The sequence below is a fragment of the Mustela lutreola genome, chromosome 5, assembly GCF_030435805.1.
Source record: "Mustela lutreola isolate mMusLut2 chromosome 5, mMusLut2.pri, whole genome shotgun sequence".
Classification (NCBI taxonomy): domain Eukaryota; kingdom Metazoa; phylum Chordata; class Mammalia; order Carnivora; family Mustelidae; genus Mustela; species Mustela lutreola.
Window position 1 is genome coordinate 132733660 of NC_081294.1, and position 25652 is coordinate 132759311.

The window sequence follows — 25652 nt, forward strand, 5'->3', positions numbered from 1 at the left end:
TTGGGGCCGCTTTGTTCAATCACACCACACTACTTATTATGAGAGCTTCCTGAAAACTTCCAAATGGGCTCGAGACCTCTGGCATTTCCATGTAATGATATTTTTCTCTTATAGGAACATAGAATTATTAGCTCGTGACCGTTGTTCTTTGGCAAAGTATGCCAGGGTCAATGGGCCCTGTCTGAAAAGAAGGCTTTATGTCCGCAGTGAGGGTATATGAATAATATCCTTGCATCTCCTGCAATGAAGCTGTAATTGAATATCTCATTGAGGTCACAGTTTTGCCTAGTGGGTCAGGATACACCCTTTTTTTTAATGTGGAGGTCCCAGAAACTTGGTTTTAGAAACCAAGGAAAAGATTGTTTGTCATATACTCCCCGATTGCCAGCTAAGAGACCTCAATCCTGGGCTCAGTACAGCCAGACAGATTCTCACCTTCAGGCAGAGGAATGGAGGTGATGTGGCTATTGATTGGGAATTCACAGGGTTTCAAGGAAGTATGAAATGGTCTACAGTGTCATGTTAATTACTTCTCATTGTAATAAACAGAAATTTAACCAAACGGGAGGTAACTCCAAGTTTGGAGTTAAGAGATCCTTAAACCACTGTGTGATAGAATTATATCAATTCAAAACCAATTTTCAGGACACCTGGGTGTCCCAGTCAATTGAGTGGCTGACTCTTGATTTCAGCTCAGGTCATGATCTCAGGGTTCTGGGATCAAGCCCCATGTTGGGCTCTGTGCTCAGTGGGGAGTTTGCTTGAGATTCTCTCTCTCTCTTTCTCTCACATAAATAACAGTCTTTCAAAAAAATTTAAAAAGTAAAAAGTAACTTTATTTCATGCGAGTCTCTTATTGGTTCTGTGACGTTAACACAGATGAGGGCAATGAGGCTCGGAGAAATGAAGTGACAGGGCTTGATCACAGCTGTGGCTCTGCATGAGGAACCACCCTTCAGGTCCTTCGTCTATTGTTGATGAAGCTGTAGGGATCTTACAGACATAAAAACGACCAGTTCAGAAGAACATAAAGATTAAGCCACAGAAAGTGTTCTGTTAAGGGCAAAAATCCCCTCACCTAGACCGTCAAAACGCGGTCCTCACAGAGGCAGGGATGTTCTTCAGCTAAATTTACTGAGTGGCTTCTTTTCATTCTAGCTTTTGGGCACAACTTTGTAACTTTTGGAGACTATTTTATTCTCTCAGCTGGTGTAAGAAAATGAAAATGTTTATTTTTTAAAACTGTTTCCAAAAAGGGAACAAATGCTTTTCATACTGTTTCATGTGTCGTTGGGGTGTTAGATTAGAAAGCAACTGGGTTTTGACATGCCCTCATTATGGCTGATAGACTTAAAAAGCAGTACAACTGGAAATGAAGGTCTTCCACCCCACGGGGAAGTGTACTTTCAAGTTTTGCTGCAAAATCTTTTAAAGCATCTGGAGACAGGTTCACAGATTGTCAACCCACAAAGCTGTATGGATGACCTTGCCACATTAAAGCGACGTAAAGCAGAGTACTGTGTTCATAATAACCAGCAGACTGAGATGCAAGTGTACTGGTTAGAACATGTGATGGGTTTCACTTCTATTCATACTTCAAATTACTCAGAGACCTAGTTCTTTTAGGTTTAGTTCAATCTCATCCAGCTTCTACAATTACCATGGCTGGTTTAGCAAAGTAATTACTTTTAACCCGATAAAACAAATTCCTGAGATATTATTCATTCTTTCATTTGGTATTCACAACAAATACTCATTAAGTTACACATTGAACTGATCACTGTTTAGAAATCTTGGCCATCTTATGGGGTGCTGGGGTGGCTCAATGGGTTAAAGCCCCTGCCTTCGGCTCAGGTTGTGATCCCAGGGTCCTGGGATCGAGCCCAACATCAAGCTCTCTGCTCAGCTGGGAGCCTGCTTCCTCCTCTCTCTCTCTCTCTGCCTGCCTCTCTGCCTACTTGTGATCTCTGTCAAATAAATAAATAAATAATCTTTTAAAAAATAAAAAAAAAAAAAGGAAATCTTGACTCTCTTCTTTAGTTTGTGTCTTTCTATGTACACTTCCCTCCTTCTAGATGTCTCCCCACCCTCTTTCTTTCCTAACTTCTCCTTAGCCTGTATACTCTTCTCTGAAAAGAGTTTCTTAGCATACAGAAGTACTTTGCTGCCAATAATTTTATTTACTCCCCAATGGGACTAGGTGAGATCTTGGGAAGAACATATCTCATGAAAACAGAAGAATTGGTTTGTAAGGGATGCATGAAAGAAGGAATGCCTGCCAGGGAGACGGAGTAGAGGGGGCTAGCAATGTAGGAAAGAAGCCAGGAAAAAAGCCAAGGAAGGACTGTTTCCAGGTGCAGAGCTTGGTCAGCCCTGTTCACTGCTTCGGAGAAGACAACTAAGTTAAGAAGTGAAAACCATCATTGGTCTGTATCTGCTTGTAAGCACATAGAGTAATATTGGAATGATTCATAAAAATCTAAGAACACGGTTATCCACAGGGGAGAGTAGACCCTGGGCCAATGAGGGATATGGGTGGAAGACTGTCTTTTTTTTTTTTTTTTAAAGATTTATCTATTTATTTTAGAGAGAGAGAGAGCACAGACAGAGGGAGAGGCAGAGTAAGAGGGAGAGAGAATCATAAGCAGATTCTCTGCTGAGCATGGAGCCCAATGTGAGGTTTGATTTCATGACCTTGAGATCACCACTTGGGCCAAAACCACGAGTCAGACACTTAACTGACTGAGCTACTCAGGCGCCCCAGAAGACTGACTTTTATATTTTGCATACCTTCTAAAGTTTTTGAGTTTTGAATTATGTGAATGTAATACATATTCAGTAAATTAAATTAACATTGATTAGACTAACTATAACTCTCTTATTAATGTTCATAGCAAATTAGCAAAATATACAAACTTCCAAAATTTTCATAAGAAATTAAAATTGAGTTTAATGGGTCAAATGATCTAAGCAACACTTACATGAAATTTGTGCAATGACTCATTTGTAAAAATTGGTGAAGTGTACCAGCAATACCAGATTTATGTATATCTGATGAGTGATCAAAGCTTTATGTTCTTCATGGAGTTTGTCTAAAAATTAAGATGTTTTAAAAAGACAGCTTTCTGTTCAGGGACAGGGAAGCCATGAAAATACATAAATTTTTGCTTTCCAAGATGTATTTGTCAAAATGATTGTATTCAAAAGATCCCGAATCAGATAAGCTAAGGATTTTTTCTTGTTTATATGTGGTGTATTCTATGATTATGGATTCTTAGTACTGCCTTCTTTCAATGTGCTGGGTACATGTGGTAATTTCTGTGTATTAAAGCTTTCACCATGTTTTTATTCAATTTGTTGTGGTTGATTTTGCTTTCTGTATCGAGACCCCCTTGTGGGGTCATAGGATGACACCCAACCCATCAAATCCTCCTTTTGGGGCTTATCTATATCAAAACAGAAGATTGTTTTTCACTGATTTTAGTTGAGGAGACTGAAATAAATTCTAATTTAAAATTTTTTTTATAAAAATCCAAAATTTGGAAAGGTCCCTGAAGTTCAGTAAAAATCTAGTACCTCTTCTTTTTAAGAAGTATATAAAATATTCTTTTTTATACTGACTTTTCTAAGCCTTCCTAAAGGATTTTCTAAGAACCTAATAGTTAACTTTTTAAAAGTAAGAGTTTCATCAGATGGTTAAATTTCATACTTTGACCTAAGAGAAATCCTTCAGGTGTATAAATGGATGTGCATTAGATTTCAATTTAGTAATTCCAAATGGTGATAATCCATCTTCAAATAGTTTTGTAAAGCCTAGTGGGCATATATGAGTCCTTAAGAAGAAACATGTCAAAAACTCAAGATTTGAGTCATTCACTATTTCAAAGAAAATTATAATAACAGCATAATCTACATTTTATTAACCATAAGAGAAAATAAACTGATTTTCAGATTTTGCTTTTCTTTTTAAGATAAAGTCCCAGTCAAATATTTTTTATACTATTTATCCTGAAAATCTGTTTCCCCAGTTGAGTTAGGACAGGCTGTGGTATCCTGCAATAACAAACTAATCCTGGACTCTGTGTAACATAACACAATAAAGGTTTATTTCCTGTTTATAAAAATTGTAGTCCAGGCAGCTTCCATCCTGTGGTTTCACCATCTCAACATGTGGCCTGGATTGCTGTGTCAGAGGCACCTTGAACTCCACTTACAGATCATTAACCAGAATCAGTTCCATACCCACAATCTAACTATAAGGAAAGTTATAAAATGTTATTTTTCTGAGGATCAGGAAGAGAAAATGAACACAAAGATAGCCTTTGCTGCAGTTTTAAGTGTAAATCCTTTGAGAGTACTTTATTCTAGTGCCAGATATCCTTGGAAAAGAACAACCTCCAAGACTGAAACCAAATTACAGCTGTTACTCATCTCTGATTCCTTCTCTTCATGATGGAAAATGTTACAGTGACCATGTATTTACATACAGTTGGCCATCCAATCATGGGATTTGTGAACATCCCTGGCTTATAACCGCCTTCAAAGATTTAATGTCAACCTTGTTTTAATTTGATTGGATATTGCAAATAAGGAGGGAACAGAGATGTAAGAATGTAGCAGTTCATAGTATTGCCAAGCAGAGAGAGTCTCTCTTCATGACTTTAGTTTCCCTTTTGAGAATATTACCATCAAAACTGATGCATGCCTCTGATAATAAATATGGTCTTAAAAGTTTTATTGCATTAAGCATTTGATGGAGTTGAGAGCCTACATTAACAAAAATGAAATTATATCTAATAAAAATACTCTATAAATGTCACAGAGATAAATGAGGTATTTTCATAACTTAAAATTCTCTCTCTTCTGGGAGCATTTTAAATATAAAATAAGAACCAAAATTGTCCCCGAATTTTATAGTTTCTAGCTACTTTGAACTCTACCAGAAAGATTTTTTTTTTTTTAACAAAAATTTACTTTCCAAACTTTAAAGTGTAGTCTGAGAAGGTTGAAATATTTGATGTTGGTTTGCTGTATTAATGCGAAGACATCCTGGGCACAAAAGAGAATCAAAGGCTATATATCTAACCTACCTAGACTTTTCCTTGGCACACAGGGTACTTGGAACAGACCATATAGCTGTCATTTGAGGTCTGTGGGTTGACCTACTGGGTACCACATAAGGGTTATATATGGTAGCTGGCCTGGCAGGTCTGAGCATTGGTATAATATTTATGAGTTCCAGCTTTGCTCCTAGACTCTTTATAGTCTCAAATAAGTAACTGGTGAAATCCCAAAAAGTAACTTTATTGTTGGAAGTAATGCAAAGTTTTACTTTAGTCAAAATAATAAATAAATACACAGAGAACGAAGCAAGAAAATAAACCTTTTAAAAAATTCCACAAAAGAGATTTCTTATCTCACATTACTATTAAAAACATTGATGACAAAAGATAACTAAGAAAGGAGAAACATGGGAAGAAGCACATTTTGAGCTCTTAGCTCCTATTGACTGAGAAACAGGGAGACAAAAGGATAAAGATTTTTGTTTAATTCCTGCAGCCTTTAGTTGTAAAGTCATAACTGTGGGCAAGGGTCCTAGGGAACTTGTTGCATGAAAGAGGAAAAGAACTCAGAAAAAGTAGCTCTCTTTTGTAAGCTATTCTTGCTAGCCTCAAAACAAGGAACAGAGAACACCTATCTGCAATGTTCTCAAATATAAGCCACAGGAATCATTAAACCCAATGATCAGGGGAGCCAAGAGAGAGCCAGCCATGTGACCAAATTGGTTTAAATCTTCCAGTGGTGAACATAGCCATTGGTCAAGATAGGATAAAAGAAGATGGTAAGAGACATGAGAGGGATAAGAGAGATTGGGAGAAGTCTGGAAGTGTCCTTAAATGTAAGGCTTAAAGAACAAAGTCATGGATCTTCTAGCTGGTTGTCCAAGGTTGTAACCCCTTTAAAGATCAGTAGAAGACACACCAGTCATTGATTGTTTAAAAAAATGTATATATGTGCATGTATATTACAGTTATATAACTTCCAGGTAAATTGAGGTTAATAGTTAATAAAACTGTATCTGCAATAGACATATTAGTTATTTTCATAGACCATCCTATATAGTTTATATATATAGCCCATACCTAAATTGGTGGTTCAGTGTACATTTTACTATTTGCCTGTCTGTTTTCCAAAATAGGAATTAGAAAACCTTTGAGGTATTATAAAAACTATAATACCTACCTGACACAGATGTAGCTATTTGATAATCTAGTGTCTTCATAATAGTCCATAGTCCGTGATTATTCCATAATTGACACGTGTAAAGAGATAGGTTCCTCAGTGTCTTCTGAGTAGAGGTTGGGCCTGGCTTTGACATCCGCGTGTGTTGCACCTGCAAAAAATGGCTTAACTGATGAGTAGTAACATGATAAGTAGGTAACCATCACTAGAGGAGGCCTTTAGGAAGGAATGTATTCGCCCATCTAACCCCATCACATTCAAGAATATCTACTAATCGCCTACATTGTGCAGTCATTTGCATGAGTAAGACTGACACCTTTGTCTTTCAGATGGTGATAACTTAGAAGGAAGATAAATGATCAATGTAAGGCAAATGTGCAATTAATTTGAAGGAATGAGCGAAGTTAAGATTCAGTTTTGGAAAAAATTATGTGTGTTTTGAGGATTCAAGCAAGGATGGAGAGGTGGGAAAAACTTGGAAATCCAAGAGCCCTCTCAAGAAAGAGCTTTGCTTACCTACCACGACTACCGAACTTTTCCAGCCTGGCAGAACTGACCACACCTGACTCCCTCCCCCCCCACCCCCACCCCAGCTGTACCAGGAACAGCTTTCAGTACAATTACCTTAAATTTTATTGCTTAATATTGTTAATTTTTCCCCCCTTAAAATTCTGTCTTGTTCATTTTTGTATGACTAACCCCCAGTGTAATATCTGTTCCTAATAGGGATTTAGATGATAGAAATTTTTATCTGCCACAGTGGTTGATATTGGACTAGTGGTTATCTGCACTTTGAGAGGGCGTTGATTATGAAAGCCACTCAAATAATTACGTTAGTGCCGCACAGATGAATCGTTACTAGGGTACATTTTTCATCTAGTTCATAGTACTTTGCTCAGTGCTCTGCAAAGATAATAGTTTTTGCTCAACAAATACACAATTACTTGCCATTTAAACAAGCTAAGCCAAGTGCTAGCGCTTGCTTGACTTGACGGCTCATAGTTGCTCTTTAAAGCAGATGTAAAGAATGTGGGGGGAGAAAAGAGTAACAGGAAATACCGTGTTGGCTCTTAGAAAAATTCTCAATCTCTTTCACCATCAAAGAAGTGCAAATTAAAACCACATTGAGATACCATTCACCTATCTATTGGCAAAGATCAGGAAACATAATAGTATTTTTAAGAACATTCACATGGGGCGCCTGGGTGGCTCAGTGGGTTAAGCCGCTGCCTTAGGTTCAGGTCATGATCCCAGGGTCCTGGGATCGAGTCCCGCATCGGGCTCTCTGCTCAGCGGGGAGCCTGCTTCCTCCTCTCTCTCTGCCTGCCTCTGCCTACTCGTGATCTCTGTCTGTCAAATAAATAAATAAAATCTTAAAAAAAAAAAAAAAGAACATTCACATGAAAAATTTGCGCCAACTAGAATAGTAGTTTCTGGAAAACAATCTGACAGTGTGTATCAAAGTGACAGATGTATCTACTTTCTGACTCAGGAATTCCATTTCTAAGGATATTAGGATCAATATTCTCATATGTCGGAAAGGGTGAGTTGGCAAAATTATTCAGTGCAGCATTGTTTGTGAGAGAAAAATATCAAACAACCTAAATGTGTAGTTAGTATGTGTCTGGTTCAAGAATGGTGCTTGCTACAGTGGAATACTGTGCAGTCATAAACAGAATGAAGTTTTCTTTTTTGTATTGGTGGAAGAAGAATCACTATGATATCCTAAGAAAAGACAGGAAAAGTAAAGAATAATTTGTTATAATGATGCTATTCTTTGTGTAAAAGGAGGGAAAAAAGATGTGTGTGTGTGTGTGTGTGTGTCTACTAGATACGTATCTCTGGAAGACAACAGCAGAAACTAATAACATTGATTTGCCCTTGAGGAGGGGAACTGGGTAGCTGAGAGGCAGGAATGGGAAGCAGAGTTTTCACCGTGTGCCCTTTCTATGTTTGAAATGTAAAACCTTATGACTATATGGCCTATAAAATTAAATAAAAATAAACACACGACAGCAGATGTGGTAGTTCCCGGCAGGGAGCAGCTGTTGCCATAGTCACCTGCTGCAGCTGTCACACTGGTGTGGTCACCTACAGTGACATCTGCTGGTGCTTCCCGACAGCTATTTTAGGTCTGTGATTTTCAAACTGCTATTTTGAAAGTGGGCCATGCAATCAAGTTAGTGAGTCCAACTAGCATTCAAAAGAAAGAGAAAATCACATAGAACAGAAAATTTCAGATTACATAACCAGTAGTAAAGGTAAGTCCTGTTGTGTGAACTTTTTGTTTGATTTTTTTTTTTATATACATATGTGTTCTGACATAACCTATCTCTCTTACTGTGCTCACAAATGTTAGAAAGCTGCCATCCACAGTGTAACCTTTCTCAGCCTATCTAGACTTCTATAGTTCCTCTTGAGCAACCAGTGTGTAATAGGGAAGTTCCCATCATGGTGGGGCCAGAATTTCAGACCATGGATGTGGGGTTCCCACCTTTGCAGCCTGGTCCTCTTGCTTATGTCACTGTTATAACTGCACAGAGTGTCTAGGCTGTGTGTCTCCTCACATGAAAGCACATTCATTCTTTTTAGAAGAGTGCATTCCACCCCAATAGTCAACAGGGCTGTTTGGAGTCTAGCTGGGGTGATGGGACCATGGACCAACCTGTGGTCCTTTGTGGGTCCCGAGCTTCAGTGACCCTGTGGCACCTTGGACCCCAATGCCTTGGATTACACAACTGCACCATCAGCAATGCCCTTCTCTCCATCCCTGCTTACTCTGTTCTAGTTTCCTTCAAGATCCTGTCCGGTGCTATTTTCTCCATGGAACCATCCCTCTTTTCCTCAGCGTAAAGTGATTTCTCATGTAGTTGCTATGCTCTCTTGATGTCTGAACTTGGTTCAGACTGGGCACAAGCAAAGAGGAGGATTAGCTCAAATAATTAAAAGTTCAAGAATGGTTTGGATCCACAAACTAAATCCACCATCAGAGTTCAGTCTTTCGCTTTCTCTCTTTCTCCTTGTCCCCCATTCCCTTGCTTTTCTCTATGTTGGCTTAATTTTTGAATATACACTTTTTTCATGGTGGCAAAATGTCTTCTGGAAGCTCAACGATTTGACCCTACTAAAAGTTCCAAGAATCTGTCCCATGGCCTAACTTAGCTTATGGATTCAGCACCGAATCAATCACTGTAGTCATGAGGTTAGAATTCACTCATTGGCCAGTCTCACATCACATATTCACTCCTGGAGACTGGCCAGCCAACTTGTGGAGAACAGCTACATGGAGTATAGAAAAGGGACCGTCCCTCAAATGAATATTGAAAGTGCTGTCACCTGAAAGAGGGGAATGACAAAGTAGATAAAAACACCAAGTGTCCTTGTCAAATTGTAATCTGTACAGTGAAAATGTGAAGACTTAGTATGTTTTCGTGTGTGACTACCTTACCAATGTGACAATGAATCACTTGAGGTAAAAACGTGAGGCAAGTCAGATTAACATGTCAATTCTTACTGAGTAAGCTAACTTATTCAATGGTTTTACCTATTTTGGGCCTCTCCATGATTTGTTTTCCCTCAGGATTCTATTTCCATCTCCCACAAACCAATTCTTACAGGACACTGATTAATTCATCAGTTTAGAAAATCTATAACAATGGTAGAAATATTGAACTCATTCTTTGGTTTGTTTTTGTTTTTTGGGTGTTTTTTTTTTTTCTCCATCGATTTTGGCCAAATATTTTAAACACCATAGAAACTCAAAATCTATGAAAGAAGACTAATGTATACTCTGAGGAGTATACGTTTCTGCGTTAGCTCATTCTTTCCTAGGAAAGAAAATGTTTTTAAAGAGAAACATATTAACACATCTGGTGTGATTTTCTAGTTACCCAGTTTAAGCCACACACACACACACACACACACACACACACAAAAGTGGCATCATCTGTTTTTCTTTTATACGTTTTGAAACATGAGCCTCCGAAAGCTATTTCCTAACATATGTCAATTTAACATCTGCCAGCTCCTAACTGATAGCCAGAAACAGCCGCGCTGGCAGCATTTGCGAGAGTGCCAAGGTATTTTCGATTAGAACTGTCTTCACTTTGGAGTTGTCAGTAATATTTTTACTCTAGGGGTAGCCAATTTCCCTAACTTGAAGGAGACACGTGAATAAGAAGCACAGAGCAGGAGGAATAAAGAGGATGATGTCTTTACAGTTATGTGGAAATACAGCAGAGAAAGTTCCCCCAAAAAAGTATTAGATGAGAAAGCCAATATCATAAGTCACAGATTCAACTGCTTCTTCCAGAGGAAAAGCAGGCTTCAAAATACCACATCTTCATTTCTCTTTGTTATTCAATATCAAGAGTGTTTGCAAACAGAATTTAGATGCATTAACCCAACCACATCCGAAGCTTCTTTTATATCTCTTCTCTTTTTTAATCCTTTGATGGAATTTAAAGTGCATCAGCGAGCTTCACTTTCTGTCTAGAAATTCATAACAGAATGGTATTTTGGCATTTACTTTGAAAGAGGTGGCCTAAGTATCGGTCGTAGGAGAGATCAATATTTTTACCTGCCCTAAGATAATCTGGTACTGAATTTAGTAGTTCAACAATTTTAAGACCTAGCAATTCAGGACCTCCCAATTATTAGTGTAATTTCTTCCCTTCATTCTCCCCACCCCAGTAACATTATTGCATTTCGTTTCATTGGATTTTAAAGGAGAGGCATCACTGTGGGCTCATAAAGGTCAAGGCTATCTGTAGGTCATATTATATGTGACAGATCCATCTATGTCAATCCATATACTAAGTGTGGAATAAATGAACCAATCCTGTCCTGAAATTATGAGATCCAACATTTGCTCTTAGAGTCCTCAAATTTGGGCATCTTAGATAGTCTTACATAAGTTATAAAAATATCAAATTGACTTTGATAAAGAAAGAAGAAATGAGTTCTCAGGATTGGACTTTCATAGGAGAACTTCATTGGTAGTTCTCTCTAAATAAATGTGGGAACTCACATGTACTCTATACCTAATACTATTTATGGTATTGGCCACTTACTAACTTCAGTGAAGATAATGGTTTTTAATATAAATGTAAGGGTAGTGGAAAGAGAAGGAACTTGGAGGCTAACTTTGAGTTGAAATCTTAGATCCACTCCTTACACAGTTATTTAACCTTGATTTCCTTGTCTTCAAAACAGATATAACAATACTACCATGGAAGCCTATTGTAACACATTGAGTACGACAATTAAAAAAAAAAAAAAAAGCTTAGCAAAGTGTTTGTTCCTTGAGGTCCTACACTAAGTGATAGTGACTATGATCCTTGTTAAAACTGTTCTGATATTATATAGTACAGAGAACAGACTTAGTTACGTATAACTGAAACCCTTTAAAGCTTTGTAAGTAAAGCCAAACTCTACCCAATGCTATGTTAGTCACCTAGCAGAGTAGTAAATTGTGCTCTTTTTCTATCATACCTTCAGCATCTCAATTTTTGCCACGGCTATGAGGAAACAGCTCTAATAAAAGTCATGCCGTGAGGCCTGTAAGACAGACACACATAGCTTTAATGGTAATGAGGTATGAGACACATTTAGTATTTCAAACCAGGTTTCCCCTGTTGAAATTATACCTTCCCAATCTATGATATATTATTCTACAGACTCAAGTGTATATTTGCATTTTGTAAATCGCAGAGACTTAGCACAAATGTCTCAGGTTAATTCTTTTTTTTTTTTTAAGATTTTATTTATTTATCAGAGAGAGAGGGAGAGTGAGCGAGCACAGGCAGACAGAATGGCAGGCAGAGGCAGAGGGAGAAGCAGGCTCCCCGCTGAGCAAGGAGCCCGACGTGGGACTCGATCCCAGGACGTTGGGATCATGACCTGAACTGAAGGCAGCTGCTTAACCAACTGAGCCACCCAGGCGTCCCTCAGGTTAATTCTTAATGTGATGCAAAAGCAGGTTTCTAAGGGAGCCCTCTCTGCCTCCCTCCCTTTATTTCTCCTTTCTTTCTGAACCTGTGCCAGGCACTGTGCATATAAAAAATATTTACAGTGGATGAGATAGGAGATGAAAGGGATTCCAATATGTTTTTTTATTTTGACCTATTCTGGAAAAGGTGAAAGCCATTCCACATAAAGTTAAGTGCTGTAAAAACACATTGACTCTCAGTTCACTAGATTCAGGCTATGAGTTATGTCCTTAAAACTTTCTGACACATGAGGGGCGCATGGGTGGCTCAGTGGGTTAAGCCGCTGCCTTCGGCTCAGGTCATAATCTCAGGGTCCTGGGATCGAGTCCCGCATTGGGCTCTCTGCTCAGCAGGGAGCCTGCTTCCCTCTCTCTCTCTCTCTGCCTGCCTCTCTGCCTACTTGTGATCTCTGTCAAATAAATAAATAAAATCTTAAAAAAACTTTCTGACACATGAAACGATTAAATAGAAATAATTCCAATTTCAACCTTACAATTTGCTGAAGTCTTTAAAAAAAAAAAAATAGTTGCCATAATCTTCCTTAACAAAATAGATGGAGTGCAGAATACAAATCTTCCACACTGCATGGGTTAATGAAAGGTATTTCTTGGAAATTACTTGACAACAGAAGCTATAAGCAAGGGTGAAAATTATAGTTCTACCCAACTATTTAGTTTCATATTATTTTGGCAATGGTTTATCTCTAATATTATTGATTACGGTGATAAATTACTTAGAAGTTTGCCTACTTTTAGAGAAAAAAGAGATCTATAATTTTCTTTTCAGAGAGAGAGAGAGCATGCACACATGTGAGTGGGGGGGCACTGAGAGAAAGAGAGAATCTTTTTTAAGATTTTGTTTATTTATTTGACAGAGAGATCACAAGTAGGCAGAGAAGCAGGCAGAGAGAGAAGGGGAAGCAGGCTTCCCGCTGAGCAGAGAGCCAGATGCAGGGCTTGATCCCAGGACCCTGAGATCATGACCGGAGCTGAAGGCAGAGGCTTAACCCCCTGAGCCACCCAGGTGCCCAGAAGAGAGAATCTTAAGCAGGTTCCTCACCCAGCACTTGAGCTGAAATCAAGAGTCAGATGCTTAACAGACTGAACCACCCAGGTTCCCAAGAGGCTTAGAATTTTCATATGGTTACAGTGTGTATGACCAAGAAAGCATTTAAATGCAACACACCTATAGACATTCCAGCCAAAACTTTTTAGATATATTACTTATTTACAAACAATATTCAAGACCAATACTGATCTGAGTCATTATTTGTACAATTCAAAGGTTATAAAAGGTGATTATAATATGCTATCCAGTGAAATGAGTTAATGATATGTTATTATTTTCTGAGAAGCTTCCTCTTTCTGTCATGCATAATTTTAATTAAACTTACAGTTCACTCTAGATTTAATCAGACTTTATAGAGGTAGTTATGAAACATGGATAATAAAGTAAAAAATACTAAGTCCTCACTATAATTCTTGCTGATCCCAGCTATACCCTTCATACACCCAAGTTTCCCATGCTATTCTAATCATGTTCTACCTTCACTGCTTTCCATTGCTTTCTCTCCTGGAAAAGGTATCTCCTTGTTTACCCAGGCTTGAAACTAATGTTTTCTTCTCTGCCTTTTTTCCCCTTCCAGGTACCAATGGCTGCATAACAAACCACCCTAAAATGTGTTAGCTTAAACCCACAACAATCATTACTAATATTCTGTTAATTGCTCATAATGTGCAATTTGGGGAGGACCCAGCAGGGACTGCTTTTCTCTGCTCCACCTGGTGTCAGCGGGTATCTCCGAAGATAGCGCCTTCTTGCAAGAAGGAAGTAGCCTTCTGGCTGCAGACTGGGAGCTTACTTGTCTGTTGGGGGCCTTTCTTCCTCTCCATGTGGACCTCTCCAGAGAACTTCTTGGGCTTCCTCACCGCACAGAAGCTGATTAACAAAAAAAGAGCTCTCCAAGAGGCCCAGGAGGAAGCTGTAAGACTTCTTATGATCTAGCCTATGCTACTACCTTTGCCATATTGATCAAGTAAGTCGCTAAGATGACTGAGATTCAAGGCAAGCAGAGTCTGTGGAAAGAGTAGCAAAGAGTTTGAAGACATTTTTAATCTACCACATCCTCTATATTTATCCAAGTTCTGCTGAATTGACCATCAAGGCATCTCTCACATCCATTTCCCATGCTTTCATCCACCTAAATCCGCTTGTGCAGAGCAGGCAGACAAACGTGCACTGGCAGTGCCAATGGATCAGGAAGCAGATGATGGAAGACCCTTGCAGCAATGTGGTAGCCTCGGAGTCAGCTCTGAACATGTCAAGGCACTGGGAAATTTTACAGGGAAAAGATCTTTTCAAGAGAGGTTTCACGTGTGTTCTTAGAATCTGCTTTAAAATCGCTTACTACATTTTTCCTTCTATTCTCTGGAATGATCTCCAGAAACTGTATGTGGGTATTTAAAAGAAAAAAACAGTGGAAACATATTTTTGGATAGTTTGTTTTTTTTGTTTGTTTGTTTTAAGAATCTGGGCCCCTGGAAACACGTTTTCCTCCCCTCTGGAATTCTAGAAAGGAAGAGAAGATTAATGCTGGTTGAATATATTAAATTCATTTGTGGTCAATTATGATAGCTGAATTTCATTTGTTAACGCTCTACAGGTACATTACCCGCTGTGTAATCAAAGTAGATGGAAGCATCATGCTCATTATATAAGATAAGAAGTATGAATTTTACTCTAAATTATTATGGATGTATCTAATTTTTGGACCTTTGTTTTTATGGTAAGTGAGCTGGCAACAGCTGCAGTTTATTTGCTTTTGTGTCTCTTATTGAGGACTATGACCCTCTGTTCTGACACTAGTCTTAAGAGGGAAATGATCTGTGTTACCACAGACCGCTATATGGTATGGTTTCCAGGAATGCATTGTGGACATAAACAAGGACTGCCTGTACTGTTCCAGGAAGTGGAAATGAAACAAACCAGCATTTGAGTGAACACTGAAATGTAACCTGCAAACAAACCCTAGATCAGGGTGCAAGACAAGTTATTGTTTCCAATGGAACTCAGGAAAGAGCACTAAATGGGATTTAATATATTGCTACCTGACAGATCTCTGTTTATGACTCTTTAGGGTGCTAATTATTTTCCTCTGTCCTGTGACAAAAAGAACTGGAGGGGACAGGAAAAGCAAGAACAATTTGGCTCTCAGTGAATTCTCAATTAATATTGAACTTCACTGAGACCAGTTTAATACTTTTAAATACAATAGAATGTTATCTATACAAAAGATTTTTAAGCAGTATTTTCAAGCTTGAGTGGGGTAGATAACTTCTTAAACTGATCAACCTACACCCAATTATTCCAGTAAAACATGACTGGAGCACACACGTTCATTTTATTTCCATTTGGGTCCATTTTCAAATATTAAAACCTTAAACTTTTAAAACACTTTATTATTATTTATTTTTGAATATTTATTTATTTGAGAGAAAGTGCACAAGTAGGGGAGTCAGGCAGAGAGATAGGGGAAGAATCAGGCTCCCCACTGAGCAAGGAGCCACATGCAGGACTCAATCCTAGGACCCTGGAACCCTGGATCATGACCTGAGCTGAAGCCAGATGCTTAACTGACTGGGCCACCCAGGTGCCCTTAAACACTTCTTTTTATTTAATATACTGTGTTTACAATGCTAAGTGAAAACATTGTAACTAAACTGTATTTTCCAAGTTTTCTACAATAATCAGAAAAATATTATAAGTAATTCCATGGGCAACTCTTAGAATATATCTAGCTGGTAAATTTGACCCAGAGTTGACCCTTACTTAGCATACCATTTAAACCAGAAGCTGGGACATTCATGTCCTCCTCTTCTAAACCTCAGCCATAGCTAAACATTCATGTATTTTTCCAGCAGGTGGATATTTCCCCCAATTTTTTTTTTCAAAGAAAGGAAAATGTTACCTCTTTCACACAAGCACTTTCTCCCCTATTGATTTTCATATTTCCTCCTTTTCTTGCACACTTCCAAGATGGGAAACAAATTTGGCATTTATATTTTGAAATTTTCCCTGGATCGGTAAAAAAGCACGTGAATTGCATGATTTTGAAGAACAATGACACAGTGAATAGTTGATTTAGGGTGAAGATATGTAGGAAGGGATAAAATTCAGTCTTGTTTCTCATAAAATATGAATGAATCACTAAAATTTTCCTCCCATTACTTCACAGTAACTGGGTATAATTTACGGGATGCTGAAAGTGGAAGTCTCTTACAAATTAATTCTCTTTGGTGGAGACTGATAAATAACAGCACAGGAGTGGTGGATCTTGCCATTTGATCCAGGATCCTGGAGATTCTTTTTCTCCTGCTTACGCAGTGTATAACTTAATATGATTATTTGTAAATTGAAGCCAGAAACTTATTACATAAAAATGGCGTGTAGTGGGTATGAAAAAGAAAGAAGCATGAGATGGAGGTATCTGGTCAGTTGAACTGTATTTTGTTGTGTAAAGGATATGAATATAGTTTCTTTTCCTTGGCTGGACTAGGGTAGCTGCAAGATGAGTTGCTCTGGTAGCCAAGCAGATGACAGAAAACATACTTTTAAAAAAATCTTCCAATGATACTATAGGGTTCTGGTAACACGATCTTAATAGTCTACATGACTCTAGAAATAGAAATACCACTGCGTAAAACAGAGCAGAACAAAAGAGGGGTTCCTGGCTGGCTCAGGCAGTAAAGCATGTGACTTTTGCACTTGGGTCATGAGTTTGAGTTCCACATTGGACATAGCGATTACTTCAAAAAAATTTTAAAAACAAACAAAAAGCAGAACCTACTTTGTTATTTTTTATTAATATTGCTCCGTGAAAACAAAAATAAAATAACATTGCAAAAATGACTATAAAACTGTGAGGCCATTAGAGAGAGCTGAACTGACATGTCAGAATGCTCTTACTTCTTTAAAAACAAAACTTGAAAAAAAAAAAAACTAAAAAGAGAACTAAGCTAGGATGTTGGAGTAAAATTTTTTTAGAGTTATGACATATTTTAAGATATAATGGATACCCGTATATTTCCTACTTAATTTTCTGTATCTCAACATTTTTCCTATTTGTTTTGGATTTATTATTTTGTAAAAGAAATGAAACATTTGAAGTTTTCTGTATTTCCTTCAACCCTCTCCAGAAAAACACGATAGTGAACTTGATGCTTATTTCCAAGAATTTCTTTATAATTTGATAAATAAACAAATAAATAAATATCCATAAACAACTTTTTGCCATGTTTTTAAACTTTACATAAATTGTAAAATAACGTAACACTATAAAAACCATACTTGCTTACCCATTCAATTATTTTAGAACATGTAGTTTGTTTCCAAATCTTTGCTGTTACAAAAGCTGTTGCCTCTATTATATATCTAGAAGTGGAATTGCTAGGTTGTAGAATATGAGCATTTTGAGTCTTCACTAACATTGGCAAATTGCCTTAGAGAATGATGACAAGTTACACTCTGCCGGTAGTTTACATGAGTTCCAGTTTTTACCCATTATTCTGAAAACGTGAAGTTAACAGATATTTAAATTTTCATCAGCAGGACAGGTGACTTTCTAGTTTTAAGTTGCATTCTTTTAATAATAGTGAACTCAACCATCTTTTCCTATGTTTATTGGCCAGTTAGCTTTCCTGTACTGTCCATTTTTCTGTTATATTATTCATTTAAAAAATTTACTTGTGTTCATCATCATTAGCCATCAGGGAGATTCAAATCAAAACCACATAGAGATACCACCTTACACCAGTTAGAATGGCTAAAATTAACAAGACAGGAAATAACAAGTGTTGGAGACGATGTGGAGAAAGGGGAACCCTCTTACACTGTTGGTGGGAATGCAAGTTGGTGCAGCCACTTTGGAAAACAGTGTGGAGATTTCTTAAGAAGTTAAAAATAGAGCTACCCTATGACACTGCAATTGCACTACTGAGTATTTACCACAAAGATACATAGGTAGTGAAAATAAGGGCCATCTGTACCCCATTGTTCATAGCAGCAGTGCCCACAATCGCCAAACTGTGGAAATAGCCAAGATGTCCTTCAACAGGTGAATGGATAAAGAAGATATGGTCCATAAACCACAACAGACTCTTAATCTCACAAAATAAACTGAGGGTTGCTGGGAGGTCGGGAGGGGGGTAGGGATAGGGTGGTAGGGTTATGGACATTGGGGAGGGTATGTTCTATGGTGAGTGCTGTGAAATGTGTAAGCTTGATGATTCACAGACCTGTACCCCTGGGGCAAATAATAATTATATGTTAATAAAAGCAATTTTTAAAAAAGAAAATATGGTCCATATATACAATGGAATATTATGCTTCCAACTTTTGTATCAACATGGACAGGTCTAGAGGAAATTATGCTGAGTGAAATAAGTCAAGCAGAGAGAGTCATTTATCATGTGGTTTCACTTACTTGTGGAGCTTAAGGAATAACACAGAGGACATCAGGAAAAGGTAAGGAAAAATGAATTGGTGAAAATCAGAGGGGGAGATGAAACAGAGGGGGAGAGACTGGGGACTCTGAGAAACAAACTGAGGGTTTTGGAGGAGAGAGGGGTGAGTGAATGGGTGATCCTGGTGCTGGGTATTAAGGAGGGCACATATTGCATGGAGCACTGATTGTGGTGCATAAACAATGCATCTTAGAACACTGAAAAAATAAAATTAAATTAAAGAAAAATAAATTAATTAAAAAATTTTACCTGTAAGAAGTACATATGTATTTTTTTCTGTATTGCATGTATCTGGGTCCAGGGCTTGTCTTTCCTCCTTGTGACATTTTGAAACACAAACATTAATACGGGAAAATTTATCGGTGTTTGTTTTGTGATTTGGTATCTTATATGAGAAATTTTTTCTACCCTGAGATGAAAACAAGCAAACCAACCAACCAACCCCAAATCACTTTATTTTCTTCTTACAGTTTTAAAGCTATGGTTGAAAATACCTAGATCCTAGTTGTCCTGAAATTTATTTTGGCTCATGTGAGATTAAGATTGAATTTTATTTAAACGTAGTCTTTTTCCACATGAATAACCAACTCTGTCCTTGATTTTTGGGATGCCACCATGGATTTTTTTTTTCTTGGATTTCTAATTCATTTTATTGGTAAAATAAGACCAGTTATTCCCTACTTCCATATTGTTGTTAAAATTCTATTTTAAATCATGTGTTATTATATATAAATCATATGAATTATAATTTGGGGGTTTAGAATCCTTTTGTTAATTTACACAAGCAATCGTATTGGTATTTTGACTGGAATTGTATGTTTTTTGGAATTGATTTAATATATAGATTAATCTGGAGAAACCAACATTTGTATATATTATTTAGTCTTTTCATCCATGAACATTGTATATCTCTTCATTTATTTCAGGGCTTTTTAATGATGTTTAATAATCTTTGACAATTTCTATATAAAGGCCTTGTGTATCTTTTGTTAGACTTATTCCTAAGTACTTCATACCTTTTGTACTTACAGTGAATGGGATCATCTCATATATAATGTTCTCCACATAGTTATTGTGAATATATATATATATATACATATATATACATATATATGTATATATCTATAGTAATGCACTTGAGTTTTTTATGCTCATCTTGAGATGAAAGATTTTAAGGCCAAGTTGCAATATTTACTAGCAAGAATTTTTATTAAATAAATTTGACATTCATTCCAATTCAGCTACAGTCATGGTTATCTAAAGACAAGTTAAAGATGAGTTAATAATTACCTGCATAGGAGGAAAAAAAAAAAAAACCACACCTGTCTAGGGGTGCTGACTAAAACATTGCTGATCTGTTGCTTTAAGAACATTACATTTTAATGGATCCAGCTTGGTAAAGACTTAATGACTCCATCTAGTGGTAGCTTGAAGTTCTAAGAGAATTGGCAAATGCACTTCCAGGTTTTACTGGATAGCTACTTGTGTTTAAAATATCATGATAATAATCAATATCCTTGTTGGAAATGTCAAGAAACAGCAAGGATTAATTTGATACATCAAAATTAATTATGCATGTTGTCTTAAGTGTTGTTGATTTCAAGATTAGAATGGGATGTGTTATGGAGAATATTATGTACAACCTCCCATGCTGGAGCCAAATTGCGTATACACAGATTTAATTTTATCATAGGTCATGTTCACATCATGCTTTAAAAATAACACCAACAGCTGGCCAAAGTCAATCCGTATGACCTTTAGAATAATAGGATCCTCACAGTCCCTACGCAGTGAGGACTAACTTATCATTAAGGTCCCTTTAAAATTAGGATTAGTTTTATATTTTTCTAATTAGAATGTTTTCTTTGTATAAGAAAAAACAAAATTTTATGCATTGGGACAACATTGGTAATCATTTGAAGAAAGCATATTTAACTCTAAAATAAACTCAAGATGTATTTAAAATTTATAGGCACACACACACAATTTTTTTTAAGATTTCACTTACTTATTTAGAGAGAGCACAGGCACACGAGTGGGCAGAAGGGCAGAGGGAAAGGGAAAGAAAGAATCTCAAGTAGACTCAGCTGAGTGTGGAGCCCGACACGGGGCTATACCCCATGAACCTGAGATCGTGACCTGAGCCGAAACCAAGAGTTGGATGCTTCATTGACTGAGCCATCCAGGTATCCCCACAACAAGGTTTCAAAAGTGTAATATGAAAGCTTATTTAATTTTGAAGTGGGGAAAATCTCTCTAATGATAGATGGAACCTCTAAGAGTAAAGGGTAATTAAAAACTTCTGCAGACCAATAAAAAATAATTAAATGAAAATAACAGTGGCATAACTTTGCTAAAAATTTAAAATTGATAATGCCCTGTGTTAATACAGGTTGAGGGTGAAGACATCAAGAATAGGCTTTATTGGGGCGCCTGGGTGGCTCGGTGGGTTGGGCCGCTGCCTTCGGCTCAGGTCATGATCTCAGGGTCCTGGGATCGAGTCCCGCATCGGGCTCTCTGCTCAGCGGGGAGCCTGCTTCCTCCTCTCTCTCTCTGCCTGCCTCTCTGCCTACTTGTGATTTCTCTCTGTCAAATAAATAAATAAAATCTTTAAAAAAAAGTTTTTAAAAAAAAAAAAAAAAAAAAAAAAAGAATAGGCTTTATTACATTGCTAGTTGAGAATATACTCAGAATAAACTTTCTCAAGGAAGATTTGGCAAAGCTATCAGAAGCCCTAAAATATGCATACCCTTTGCCCCAGAAATTCAGAATAATTATAGGCATGCAACAAAGAAATGATTACAAGAATATTCTTTATAGCACTATTTAAAATATTTAAAAATTACAAAAAATATAAATGTCCATCTGTAGAAAGAATTAGGACACTAATTATTAGAGCATATACTTACAGTAGAATTCTATTCTATTATTAAACCTAATGCTACAGAATGATATTTAAAGACACTTAAAATATTTTATGTATTTAATTATATAATTACACAATTAAGAGGAAAGTTATTCTCAGAATATAGTAAATGAAAAGCAAAGAGTGCATTGCAAATCAGTATATTTTCACTTTTTACAATATTTGTTTTTGTTCTTATGCAAAAAACAGAATGGAAATTCAAGAGGGTTTATATTCTGAATTGTGATGTTATAGACTGAATGTTTGTGCCCCCCCCCAAGTTGTATATGTTAAAACCCTGACCTCCAATGAGATGGTATTTGGAGATGGGACATTTTGACTAACTGAGGCTAGATCAGGTCATGATGGGATTAGTGCCCTGTAAGAAGAGATACCAGAAACCCTGTTCTTGCTGCATCATGTGAGGACATTGTGAGATGAAAGCAGCCATCTAAACCAGGAGAGGTCTGACCAAGAACCAAGTTGGCCGGTACATTGACAAAGGGATTTCTGGTCTCCAGAACTGACAGAAAATAAATTTCTGTTTTTAAACCATCCAGTCTGTGGCAAATTGTTAATAGTCAGCCCAAGCAGACTAACTATACATAAGAGGTGATAAGATTTTCTTTTCTAGCTTATCTGTATTTTCAAGTTTTTTTCCACTGAGCATACTATATTTGTAATTTTAAAAGATATTATAAAATATATTAAATAGTATTAGAGAAAAATTCCAACGCATACAAATTATTCAGAGAGAAACTCATCATTAGAAAAATCAGTTATTCAAGACTTATTTATGATTACCTTGCCATATCTTCACTAATTCTCCTCATACACTAATTATTTGGCCTACAATTAGATTTAACAAAACAAACTGAATCTTTTTTAAGCTATGTATGTCAAAGATTGATAGGATTTCTAAATATACAACCGAAAAAGTTATTTTCTTACTACCTAAGTACTCTACAGTTATTATTTGGAAACACGGACCATTTTAATCTTTATATTTACAATTAGAGTGAGTAATTAGCATTCTGGCTTAGGATTGCATGCCTAATAATGGTGAAATTATTTATTTTCTTTGCATTATAAGGTATTTTCTAATTATCTTACCCATCCATCCTATTTTCCTCCTATGCTATGAAATTTCTAAGAAATAAAGTACTCCTTTCTCTTTTGTTATAATTACACCTAACCATAAACGGGAAGTGAGGTCATGAGTTCCTCCACTGTATCTAGTACACACACACACAGACACACAGACACACACACACATCTACACTGTCTCTTACACACACACACACACACACACACACACACACATTTATCAGTTTTATTCTTATCATCTCAGATTCCCATGTTAACACTGGGTATGCTTGTGAAGGGAGAAATGAAGAAAGCAGGGCTACATACTTGAAGAATGGCAAATTTTCTTTAGGGCAGTGAAGGGTTTGAAAAGTCTTGGGATCTGAGGAATATGGAGTCTATCTCCCAGACAGCTGAGAAATTGGCAGCAAGAAATTTCTCCTCTGGGACAGAAATCCACAATCAGTGCGGACAGAACACTCAAAATGTTTAACCCTGTGATATACATTCATGACTTGAGCTACCTGATAGCTTTGAGCACTCCTTACATTGTGATCACTTCCCACATTCTATGTCTCCCTTTCCCAAAGAGGAAGCCCAAAACTTGCAATCTCAGACTCCCTGAAGTAGGGGGCAGGCATGTGACCTAGATTCCTCTAACCGGAGGAACTATCCTTTAGAGACAGATCTGGAGAGAGCATGTGAGGGAGCAGATGCACCTCAGTTTGGGGGTAGTTCAGGTGGTGGAGGGCAGGGAATGGCAGTGTTTCTGGAATCCAGTTCTGGGCAGCACCTGTGCCAAATGCCAGTGGTGTTTCTGCCAGAAAAGGAGTGGTTGACCATTGCTCATTGATGTTCAGATTTATTGCTGGATCCTCTGGCCCTCCCCGATGTTCTGTGAACTGCCTAATATCCTTGCATCAATTCCTTTTCTGCTCAGATTTGCAAAGGTGGATTCTGTAGATTGCAATTAAGCATTTTGCTAAATATATCATCCCAATCATAATACTCTCTCCCTCCTCAAAGCAAAACAGAACAAAACAAGGCCTAACCCTAGTAAAATTTCACTGTCCATATTTTAATGACCATATTTTAATTGTTCATATTTTAATAACCAGATTTGTGGATATTCATTTGAAAATTTTAAATGTAAATCGGTACTAATTATTTATTTACAGAGCTTTAGTAGCTAAAAGCAAAACAAAACAAACCCCAAAAGTCTTTTTTGGCCAAAGTCTCTTCTGGCTCTCTGCAATGGTCAGAATTCATTCTTCCGGTTGCCCCGATTCCAAGGATTCAAACAGAAACTGTGAAGTTGAAAACTTCCTCATTAACACATGTTCGATCTCTGCAAAACCTCTATTCACTTACTGGGTGCTTAACCACTTATTTCCCTGAAATTCTACTTCATATTGCATGCAATGTTGACTATTACATGAAAAACCCAGGGATCAGCCCACGGAAATCTTCAGTGTAAACATAAACACCAGCAGGCGAGTGTTTTTACTAGGAGCAATGTGTATCCAGGATGAAGGAAGAAAAGGACACAGGGGAAATCAGCCAAATACATTCCCACATACAAGGGCTATAATTAGTTAGAGACCACTGCACTCAACAATAGATGAGGATCAGATTCAAGTTATTTGAAATTAGAATTTTTTCCCCAGCTTTACTGAGGTATATTTGGCATAAAATATTGCATAAGCTTAAGGTGTACAACATAATGATTTGATATATACTTAAAATTGAAATTTAAAGAGATTGTGAGTACATAACGTCATCTTATGTTAGAGTAGTTATATGTCATAAATAGTTTTTATTTTCCGCTTGAATACTATACCACATAAACATTTATATTTTATGAGGGTTATTTTTAGCTAAAATTTATTGGACATTTAGTATAGGCCAGTACTAAAACTTTGTATCCTCTAAGTCATTTATTCATCCTGACAGCATGAGGCAGATATTGTTTACCTTATTTTAAAGACAAAGTGATTCCCAGAGAGGTTAATTAATTATCCAGTGTAATACAACTACTGAATGACAGAGGAAGCACTTGTCCTCAAGTCTGTTAGACAACCAAGCTGCCTACACTGAATTATGAAGTCTATGCAGGAACATTGAAATATTGTTTTTGGCCTTATGTTAAATGCCAAAAGAGTATAAGGTTATATACACATTACGATGGATCAATGTGAAACGTTATACAACTATGGACAAAGGCTTGGAAGAAGGCATATGTCATGCATTGCTTGCTTTTGTGTCCAAGAAGTTAAAGACAATCAGGAAACACACCTTAACACAAAACATACACATAAACACACACACTCACCAAAGGATTGACTGTGTGTGTGTATGGCTGTAGGCATAATTTTTAATGGGACAAGGAAAAGGGGTCAGGAAACTTGAACCCATTTACTAAACATGTAGAATACATAGGTTCAGTTAACACAGAGTGTTTTCTATGCATTTGGGTACTGGGATTTTGTTTTTCCCAGTATTTTTTCCCCAAAGTTATTGAAAGCTGCTACATTGTTTTTATAATTAAAAGAGAGATGAGAATAGGCCATGCACAGAGGCAGAAAGGTTTAGGATTTCAGCCGCCAGAGAAGCACTGTTAGTAAAAGCTGAGGAAACCAGGGTCATTTCCACCCCACTGCCCCCAGGGCAACTGCTAAACTGTCCTCAGCCAAAACCAAGTTTGGATTGAAAGTCCATAAGGTCACTGAGCAAACGCCTTTAAGTCTGCGCTTTCTCACTGATAATCAGGGACCTGCAGGAAGGTAAACATGTCCAAGTTCCAAGGAGAAAAACATGTTATCCCAGGATCCTAGGGATGAACCCTTCCATGATTGTTGAGAAATTGGCAGTGTTTTTAAAATCAGTGACTGATAATCTCTTTACCTG